The following is an 11,883-nucleotide window of genomic DNA, read 5'->3' on the forward strand; positions in this document are numbered from 1 at the left end:
TGTGTGTGTGTGTGTGTGTGTGTGTGTGTGTGTGAGAGAGAGAGAGAGAGAGAGAGAGAGACAGAGACAGAGAAAGAGACAATAAATCAAATACATAAAAGAAGCATAAATATATTGGGGTATTTCTCAAACCAAACAGGTACAGTGGAAAATACATTTGTTCTTGATATTTCAAGATAGTCTTAATTAGCATGGAGTCTTGAATACAGTGGAAACTGTAGATTTTCTACCAGCTACTACCCTCACCATCTTCTGTCATATTGATAACAAAAGGGTGACTAAGAAGCTGTAATACAGGAGCACCTGGGTGCCTCAGTCAGTTGAGCATCTGACTTTGGCTCAGGTCATGGTCTCATGGTTTGTGAGTTCAAGCCCCACATTTGGCTCCCCTGCTGTCAGGGCAGAGCCAGCTTCAGACCCCCTGTCCCACTCTCTCTGCCCCTCCCCTGCCTGTGCTCTCTCTCTTTCTCTCAAAAATAAACAAACACTTAAAAAAAAAAAGAATTCTCCAGTGCAATTAAATCTCATGTGCACTTTGAGTATGTATTAAATTATGATTTTACCTAATAGAGATGGTATTAAAAGTTATTCTTTCTGTGAATCATGTTTTGACCAACAAGGATGATCAACCAAATGCATCCCTTATCAAAGTCCAAGAAAATATCCCACACTTGAACAACATTGAAACAATAGTGACATCTAGCAGCAAACATAGTCACTATGATATATCTCACATGAGACTTTTCTAAATGCACGAAAATATAATTAATTCAAAGCTTCCAGTCTTTATTCAAGGTGACAAGTACAATTATTATTTATCAAATACCCCCTTAAATAATGTCTTTCATAAAGTAACCAAAAACAAATTACATTTGATTTCTGCCTCCCAAACTACAACTCCTCTTAAGCATTCATGTAAGAGTGCCACAAATGACTTTGAGTTTAAGATGCATTTTCACAACAGCTGCTGTTGTATTATTGAATCTATATGCATTGCAGATTAGTTTTAACATGGTGCTCTTAAAAAATAAAAGCTGCCTCTCTGCTAGCATAGTTAACTAGCTGCTTCTAAAGTGTAATTTATTTCACTCACATGACATGGAAATAAAAATGTTTGATATCTACTTTAGAGAAATATGATGAAATGAGAAGCGCAAATTTAAATTTAAGATAATTTTAAGTCTGACTATTAATTGACAGGTATTTAAAGCTAATCTAAGAATTTTATTCCATAGCATAAATGTAGAAAAGCTAGAATTTGAGTCATATGAATTGCCTACAGTCTGTACAGTTGACTTGGTTTTGATTTTGCATTACTACAGCTATTTCTTCTGATCAGTGTAAGAATCTAAGTCCAAGTTGCTTTAGTGGAGAAAAAAGAAGTTTAGAGAGGATCCATACACTTGTGCCACTAATGTTACAACCTTAACACTTTTCTGTAGAAAATCCAGCATTGCTCAGGTTTATGTAACCACAGTAAAATATTTTCGGGGTGCCTGGGTGGCTCAGTTGATTATGCACCCAAGTCTTAATTTTGGCTCAGGTTATGATCTCATGGTTCTTGAGAGCGCTGTGTTGGGCTCTGTGCAGACAGTATGGAGTCTGCTTGGGATTCTCTCTCTCCCTCTCTCTCTCTGCCCCTCCCCCACTCACTCTTGCGTGTGCCTCTCTCTCAAAATAAGTAAACTTAAAAAGTATATCTTTTCTAATTATTTCTGTTGTTACCCCATACTGAAGGGGAAAACGGGAAGAAAACTATTTTTCCTGTGTCGCAGCAAACATCAAACTTTCTGTCAGTACCCCATAGAGATAGTAAAATATGATTTATTCTGCAAAAATTCACCAAACTATAATAGATGAAACTGCCAATACAAGGGGGTCAAAGGGAAAGCATAAGCATGCCAAACAACAAAAATACATCGTTTTTTATTTTTAATACTATTTTTAAAGCCATGGAGAAATTAGAAGAAAGTCTCTCCTTATCTCCTTTTTTTTTTTTTTCTAATTGAGCGATAGCAAATCCCTATGCAGGCTTACATAGCGGAGGGGTTTTCTTCTTGTAAATTTTTCAAACGCTGAGAATCGTTTTGTTTTTTGTTTTGTTTTGTTTTGGTTTTTTTAGAGGAAAAGCTTGTTTCAAATTAACTGAGAAGAAAAGTAGGAAATGAGACCGATTCAAGACTCCATAAGCAGCTCTTAAGGATTTATATATACTGTAGGTAGAATGAGACGGTCTTTCCAGCAAGGCTGACTCTTTACCTTCATCTATTGGGCATATCTTCAAAACCACTTCACGCAGATGAGAAACGTTAACAGAATACACTGGGTAGGTGGGTTACAGGAGGAAGGAGCTAAGAATTCTTTTGTGAACTTTACCTTTCCAAACTCACTTTCTCCCTGTCACAACCCTATCATATAGGTGCTACTATTAAATCTATCTTACAGGTAAGAAAGCTGAGCCACAGAGAGGTCAATAAGTTGCATAAGGATATCAAGCTAATAAGTAATGGAGTTGGGGTTGACATCCAAACAGCACTAGGAACACCTGGGTGGTTCAGTTGGTTAAGCGTGGACTCTGGGTTTCTGTTCAGGTCATGATCTTGCAGTTTTGGGGTTCAAGCCTTGTATGGGGCTTTGCAATGACCCTGCAGAGTCTGCTTGGGATTCTGTCTTCCTCTCTACCCCTCCCCCATTCACGCTGTCTGTCTCAAAATAAATAAACTTAAAAAAAAAAAAAAAAACAGCACTAGACCACAGCGTATCTCAAATGAGTTATCTTTTGTGAGTCACGCACTGGGCCAGGCAGGCACACATGTCCATCTTAAAACAACTCTGCGAAGGAAGTAAGCGTTTATCTCTGTAAGTAAAAAACTGAGGCTGAGAGAAAAAAGCCCACAATTTCAGTGACTTTATGGAATCTCAGTGGCTTATTTTCTTTCTATTGCATTCTTAAAGAAATAGGAATGTTATTTCATGGTGCTTTGTTTCTGATAAACTATAATTAAAGAACTGATTGCCACCTGTGTGTTCCTGCTGCTTCCAAATAACAATGTGCTGTTAAAAAGAGATCCTGTAACTAACAGAAGAGAGATTTAAGAACCATATCTTAGCTTTCCCAGCCCCTGGCTACATACTCCTAGGCAGGTTGGCTAATCCTGTTGAAATCAGTTTCCTTAACAAGAAAATTGGAAGGATGGCTATCTTTCTCATATCATTGTAATAAAAATTCAAAATCATTTCTAAAGTGTGCTAATCCAAAAGTAAGTGCTCAGTAAATGGAAGCTAGTTTGAATTTTTAATCATTTTATTTATCTGTGCTATTGTTCTAAGGATGGCTCTAATTTACAGGAGAACCTCTCCCCTAAAATAATAAAGAGCTTCCAGAAAGAATATGAAGAGAAGTCCAAGAGAAATGGTAGACATTAATGGCTATTTAAAAAGGCAAGACCTATATAGAGAAAAAAAAAATGATAGAATGTCAGTCAGCCACATTACATAAAGGACAACGTAACTGGACCTAAGGTCATAGCTGAATAATAGGTTTTAAGTATTTCCATAGTGCATGTTTCAAAATATTGCTCAGTGCATTAGGGTCTCACCTCCATTGAAGCGTATGGTGGCTGGAATTGCCTGCTCTAAAAATTTCATGAGAACTATTCTTGAATGTGCTATTTGGCAGTTTTTCTTTGCCCTCTAACCACAACTGAATTATCTCTTCTAAAAACCACACCTCCAACTATTAGGCATCAATGAGACCCAGATTCAGAATATAGTGAGATCCCACTGCCAGCAGGAATCAGATTAAAGAAAACCTTTTAATCATAAGAATCTACTTAAACTGTGTCCCCCAAGGAAGGGGCATAAGGCCCATTGCTTAACAAAATTAAAAGAAGATTGAGCAAAGGGCTGCAACTTATTCTTCAGGGGATCATTCTCTAAAAGTGATGTCAGCCATAGTGATTGGCTTTTATGGGACAGTCTTGCTTTCTGAGAATTTTATTCTTTTCAATTAAACCAGTCTGTTAAATGCATAACTAAAGTGATTTAATTGCTAAATATTTTTAAGACTTTATGGACAAATTAGTTTATGAATTAAAAAAATATGATCACATATCTTGATTTTAAGATTGTAATATTACCCACACACATGGAAAACTAATACCATGACAGGACATTTCCATATACAATTATTTCATTTTGAGTTTGTTCAGAAAACAGAATGAAAATAAAGTTTGTAATTAGTTCTTTATGATAAGTCCAGTGAAAAGAGAGTTGAAAATATTTGTTTATGCTGCTTGTAAACTTGCATGCTCTTGCCTTTATAATTTATATTTGTGTTTGAGAAAGATGCTTATGGTTTAATTGTCATAGACTATTAACTGACTCAGAGAATTAACTTCATGTCTCAAATGTGGAAGCTGAAAGTAAGCTGTACAGAGAGGTTTTTCTATTTCCACTTCAAATGGAAATTTTCTTAAAAGCATGAGATCACAACCCTTGCATGCCATGTACTGCCTAAACCAGCCTGAACCTAGAGCTTTCTTTACATGTACAGGTTGAGAAAATTTTAACAAGAACTCAACTTTTAGTGTCTAGACCCGACATAACTTGATTTTTTTTTAGTTTTTTAAAAATTCTTTTTATGTTTATTTATTTTGAGACAGAGAGAGGAGGAGAGAGAGAGGAGTGCATACATAAACAGGGGAGGTGCAGAGAGGAGAGACAGAATCCCAAGCAGACTCCGCTCCATCAGTGCAGAGACTGATGTGAGGCTCAAACTCACGAACTGCAAGATCATCACCTGAGCTGAGATCTAGTAGGTCACTTAAGTAACTGAGCCACCCAGGCACACCATGTTTTTTAGTTTTGAGTAAAGAAAGCTCAAGACAAATTGAGTGTACAAAATACCTCTTATTGTGGTAAGAACACGTAAAATGAGATACACCCTTATAACAAATTTTTAAGTGTACAATACAGTATTGCTCACTATATGTTGTACAGCAGATATCAAGAATTGATCGTCTATTCATTGATTTGTTCATCCATTCATTTATTATTGTATTACGGAAACTTTATACCCGCAGAACAACTCCCCATTTCCTCTCCCCCACCCCCTGGCAAATGCCATTCTATTCCATGAGTTTGACTATTTTAGATATCTTGCATAAGTGGAATCATGCAGTATTGGTTCTTCTGTGACTGGCTTATTTCTCTTAATGCAATGTTCTCAAGTTTCATCCATGTTGTCACAAATGGCAGGATTTCTTTCTTTTTTAAAGCTGATATAAAATATTCCTACATTCCCACAAGCAATTTGGGTAATCTCACATGGAATCTAAATAAATGTTATAATTAATTGGTATTCTTAATTTTATGCCAGTCAACTTGGAGTCTACAGAACATCCATTGCTTCTAAATCAAGTATTAGACCTGATTTTTTTTTACATTTTTTTTCCCATAGAAAGGCGTAATTATCCAATCATTCTTAGTAGAGCTCATTTTGATTGACAAATGTGACAATAAAACTCACTTTAATGGGCAGGTAGCAGTTACATCAATAACATTATGTTTTGATGGAGAAGTCTCATAGAGATAAAGGAGATTCCTCCCTTTCCTCAACCTTTCCTCAACTTATCTTCCAGCACTCTCATAAACTACAAATACATGCAAGCAATTGTGTATCACCTATCTGTGAAATTTCTATGTGTATTTTTTCTCCTAAAACAGTGAAGTGAATATGGAGCAAATTGAAGGACTGAGATAAATCCTTGACCCTTAGGATCATCTGGTACTAATATGGAGCTATCCCTGCAGATTAGAACAAATCAAGTGATCTCAGACAGGTGGAGCTCTGGGAAAAGCCTTCTGCCTTCACTTACTAAACTATTGCAATGCTTGTTCTGTTTCTCCATAATCATATGGCAAGCATTTCAGTTAAAATGAATCAGCTAGGATTCTTCTTATAACATGCTTTCCTCATGATGAGGGGAAGGTAAGTTGCAAAGAGGAAGGAGGCAGATATTCACTCACCAACACAGAGGGTCAGGAGTGTTGAATCCTTTTGACAAAAAGCAGAAAAATAGTTGTACAGAATTAAAGGGTGAGAGAGTAAGAAGAAAATAGTGGAATCAGACAGATCTGGATATAAAGACCCATTGTGTCATCTAGCTGGATGATGGTAGAAGCAAAATTTCTGAGCTTCTGATTCCCCCTCCAAAGAATTACCTAACATCAACTTCATGTTTTGGGGGACTAAAATTTTAACAGCACAACCATACTATGGAGCACTTGAAAAAAACAGTTTGCTTTGTTCATCTCTTTTTCATTGTAGAGGTTGCAATTGTTTTAGAAGAAATTATAACTTTTAGAACCACCCCTCTGATTATATTCCTAATTTCCAAACCATCACTTTTATTTTGGACCATCTGTGTATCTTGCTTCACAGAGCTATTTCTTCTTCCTGAATCTAATCACTACCCTATCCATTCACCTCCTCTTGTGGCTAATTGTTTTTTTATTTTTTCTTTCTCAATGTAAATGTTAACTCCTCAAGGATCATTTTCTCACTGACACACCTCATTATCTAGATAAATTTGATTTCTCAGCCACAAGTTTTACAATACCTTGTATTATATCTTCTCTGTAGTTTCTTCATTCATTCATCCATATGTGCTATGTATTGACTGTAATTATGCTTATAATTTCTTCTTTAACGTCACCTCACAGCCATGCATACTCCTGGATAGGCTGTTTAGAATACTCCCCTTTGTGCTTTGACATCTAGCAAGGTGTTTGCTACATAGGAGGGTTCAATAACTTTTTGTTGTTTGTTCATGGATATTGAATATCACACACATATGAAACAGAGGGTTTCTAGGAGTGTGCCTGGGTGGCTCAGTCGATTGAGTGTCCGACTTCAGCTTGGGTCATGATTTCACTGCTGGTGAGTTCTAGCCCCATGTTGGGCTCTGTGCTGACAGCTGAAAGCCTGAAGCCTGCTTCGAATTCTGTGTCTCCCTCTCTCTCTGTCCTTCCCCTGCTCGTACTGTTGCTCTCTGTCTCTCAAAAAATGAATAAGTGTTAAAATAAATAAGTAAATAAATAAACAAACAAACAAAATTCTAGGATCATCAATGTTATTTTAAATTATTTAATACTGATATTGTATCTAGTGTTTGATAATAGAAGATGTATGGAAAATAACCTAGGGACAATTAGAATCATAATTTATTCCAAGTAAAGTACTCAGAGATTAAACACACTTTCTCAGGATATTTTTGACTGAGAGAAGTCTGTTTTTCTCTCTCTTCCTGTCTCACTTTTGTTCTTACTGTCTCGCTCTCTCACAAGCATGCACACATACATATTACACACACAGAAAAGTATTAAGAGTATATATTTAAGGATAGATAATCATTTCAGCCTTCAGTAATGTGCAAATGTGTAATTACAAACAGGAAAGCATCATCTAGAAGGTAACTAAAAGGAGATGAGCAATATATTGTAATCTCTATGACTTACTTATTAGAGAAACCCGTTTAGTGATGATCCACATTTTGTCCTATTGTAATTTGGCTCATATTTTACATTCATGACTTATATAACATTTTGAACCCCCCCCATTCTATTCTCCTTTTTATCCTAAGAAAAAAATTTTTTTCAGGATTTAATGTGTTGCAACAAAGAAATGAGAGGAACTCCATTCTGCATCTTTGAATTCTGCCTAATCGGTTCTAGCACCCTTCTCACTCCTAATTAGAGATGATTATAACACATCTTGGGCTTAGGCAAATAACGACAAATCTAATATTGTTAAGTGACTAGTCTTCTATTTTGAAGATAAACCCCAAACCCAAAATTGCTAAACCTGGTGAGAAAATTGGCAGACAAACCTAATAAGCACTCATAAGCTCTATGAGCACAAACTCATAGAATAACTTTTCTGGGTGTTAAATTACCTTAGTAAAGAATCTGGACAGTCTAATTCTTAAATTCATAAGATCATTTGATACAAATGCTATTAGTGTAAAAAGCACTAATAAATTTCTAGACAATTTTAACAATACTGGAATGTAGTTCAGTCTACTCAAAAATCTATCTGCTTTAATTTTGTGGGTTTCTATCTTTTGGATTTATGTTCAGGTTTTAAATACTCATTCATTTTCAACAATTAAATGTTGACGTTTCACTTTCATTACTAGCTGCTAGTGTTTTGTCCATGAAGCCTATTGACACCTTCCATAAGTTATAAGGTTGCTGGCTATTTTCAGGGTGAGATAGCACAGGAAAAATACTGGAACTTTAACAAAATCAAATAAAACAAACGTTATTGGTAGCTCAAGAAGTGTGTGGAAGCCTTTTTGGTAGTCTGAAATGTTCTTAAGGTTGCTCATTATCAATAACAGCAGCTAATGTGCTCAACATTCAGGTTGGTGTTTAAGCTATTTAGAAGTAAGAGTTAGGAATACACAAACAAATAAGCTAAAAGCATGGTTTGCTGAAAGGCAATGCCAAATATTAGACACTCTCTAGGGGAGCAATATTAGGAGATCACTTTTAAATACAGAAAACTGTTGGCAAACTACTATATAAGTAAAACCACTATTAAAGTCCTCAGTTTGAATAGTATGGATTGGGGCAGAAGATATGGTCTAGAGCTCTGACCATAGGATAGGTCTAGAGAAACTTTTCACCTTTTCAACAGAATATAAGAATGCTCCTGTCATTGGGGCACCTGGGTGGCACAGTCCGTTAAGCATCCGACTTCAGCTCAGATCATGATCTCATGGTTCATGAGTTTGAGCCCTGCATTGAGCTCTGTGCTGTCAGCTTGGAGCCTGGAGCCTGCTCTAGATTCCATGTCTCCCTCTCTCTGCCCTTCCCCTAGTCTGTCTCTCTCTCTCTCTCTCTCTCAAAAATAAATAAAACATTTTAAAAAACAAAAAGAAGAATGCTCCTCTCACTGTGAAGAATGATTCCTCACCTTGTAAGATTGCACCCTCAGTATACCAGAATTTTAAAAAGATATTTTGAAGCCATGATGGATCTAGGTTAATGAATCATTGAATAACTGTGCCAGGTTCAGTCACTTTCCAGAACAAATAGGTTTGTAAAAAAACATTCAACCACCACATACTGTAATCTGTATTCAACATAAATCCTATGCAAAAGTACTGGCTAAGACAAGGATACATATTATGGAAAGAGGGGGAAAAAGTAACTTTACAGTGGAGAAACTAACACTACCTCAGACAGGTGATGAAGATCAACATTAACAGTAATAGCTCATATTTGTAATAGGTATCCTTGACAGAATGTGATCAAAATGGCACTTTGTCTCTGTGGTCTTCCTCCCCAAAACACATCACCTCAATATAATCATGGTGAAAACATTGGATAAGTCCCAAGTGAGAGATTTTTTTATCTGGCTCATAATCCTCAAAACCATCAAAATCATCAAAAACAAACCATCACATCCAAGAGTAGCCTAAGAAGACAGGACAACTTAATGTAATGTGGAATCCTGGTGGGATTCTGGAACAGAAAAAAAAAGGGAAATTAGATAAAAGCTAAGACAATTTGAATAACACATGGACTTTTGTTAATAATAATATATAAAATTGGTTCATTTATTGTGACAAAAGTACCATGCTAATATAGGATGTTAATGATAAAGGAAACTGGGTGCTGGATTTATGGGAACTCTCTGTACTATATTTACAAATTTTTGTAAATCTAAAATTCTCCTAAAATTAATTTTCAAAAATATCATACAATGCCCAAAGATATAAACAGCAGGAAGATGCTGAAGGCAAAATAGTGTGTGTGCAAGGTGCATCTGATGAGTTCTAGAGCACAAGCAGGGCTAGAAAAGTTTGGTCTTCTTCACAGTGCTTCAAGAGAAACATTCAGCTCCAGATTTTATATTGCCAACAGAAAATAATTACTTGAAAATATCCTGGTACACATTATACAATAAACTATATGAGATCAACACATAGGCTGGGTAGGCATACACACACACACACACACACACACACACATACATACATACACACAGTGGCGTATATACATATAATATATATGTTGGCCTAAATGTATTAAAGAATAAGTATGATATATTAAAGAATAAACAAAACTGACCCAGTTAATACATAGAACCATTCCTTAGAACAATAACAACACTTGAGATTTAACACTAGAATCAACTTAATTTTTATCTTCTACTCTTACTTAAGTTTACTTATTTCAGACAACTATTTCTTTCATAGACTCCAGAAACAAATTTTGGCAATCCCATGACTTTCCTAGTTCATCTTATGAAATAAAACACATTATGGTCATTTCAAGTCACAGTTGCAATTCATTACTTGCATTATGCATGTAATAAGCCAAATACACTTGGGCATACCCAAAGCTCTATCCCTATGTGCTCTTGAGTCCTTTTTCTTGGAAGTCTTCTTATGTCTTTAGATTCAAGGTGTAATGCTTCATCTTTCCTTCTTGGAGTGGTTGGCTGGATTCATGAAAAGCTCTCTCTAAAGAAAACGTTAATAAAAATTATCACTGGATTTTTCATCACTGAGTCTTTTTGTACACTCTGTGTAATTGAGGATTAAAGAGTAGTAAATAGTAAAGAACTGTTTTGAGAATTTTCTTTGTAATCACTGCATATGGTCTAGTACATCTTTTAAAATGTGATACCAATTTTCTTTTGATGTGCCAACCCAAACTTCCACTTTAAGATCCAGTTATGCACACATGTGTACTACCATGTAAATAACTTAGAAAAATCTATCTTATGGTGGGTTCTAGATGGAAATACATGCACTTATAATGTATAAGTATAGAGATAACAGTGGTTCTCAAAGTGTGATCCCAGGAGCAGTGGCAATAATATGACATGGGAATAGGGTTGCCAGTTAAATATGAATTCATATAAACAAAGAGTAATTTTTTTTTAGTATAAATGTGTCCTAAATACTGCATGAAGCATAAAAAAGATAGTTTTTATTTATCTAAAATTCAACTTAACTGCATTTTTGTTCACTAATTCTGGTAACACTACTTGAGAACTTCTTAGACATGCAGATCCAGGTCATTCCCCAAACCTATTGAATCAGATATTCTAGGACTGGATTCCAGGAGCTTCTGTTTTAAAATGCTCTATAGCTCTGATGTGTACTGAAGTTTGAGAACCATCCCTCCAGGCTATTGTGAATGTCTTAGCCAGAAATCTTAATGCTGTTCCCAATCTGGCCCTTCTTTCATGAGCTACCAGTAAACTCATTCTTGCCAAACACGTGCATTAATGAGAAATATGCCTGGTGATAAAATTAGTGCAATTCCTGCACTAGAAAAATGAATCTGGAATGAAAAGGAATCTGAAATGACTGGTGTAATAGGTATAGCCCCTGAGTTTTAGGTTCCCTAATTGTGATTCATGGTGTAAAAAACAAGTCTGACCTCATAAGATTTTACCTATGTCCCCGATTCCTTGTTTCTAGGCTAGTTTCCAGAGGAAACAAGAGTGGTTCATATCAGATCCCCCTCCTGAAATGTTCTCATGTTTAGAGTTCCTGGAATTCCCTGGGATGCATCTTCTTAACCTACAGCTATACTACCCAAATACTGTTGAGAATGACTGCCACCTAGAAATCCTACCATTGTGTACCTTTCTTCTAAATGTGTTTCCTTTGAAAATGGTGTTTAATCTTATATTGGTAATATGGACCATTGTCTGCTCACAGGGAGCCTCCTTTATCTCGTTCAGTCCTCTTTCCTGCTCTGGAATCCTTTGTCCACTACACAAAATACGCCTCACCTTCATCTCTCTTATAGCAAAGTCTGGGTCTTACTGTCTACAACTACACACACTTCAGT

This window comes from Prionailurus viverrinus, chromosome D1 (genome assembly GCF_022837055.1).
Source record: "Prionailurus viverrinus isolate Anna chromosome D1, UM_Priviv_1.0, whole genome shotgun sequence".
Lineage (NCBI taxonomy): Eukaryota > Metazoa > Chordata > Mammalia > Carnivora > Felidae > Prionailurus > Prionailurus viverrinus.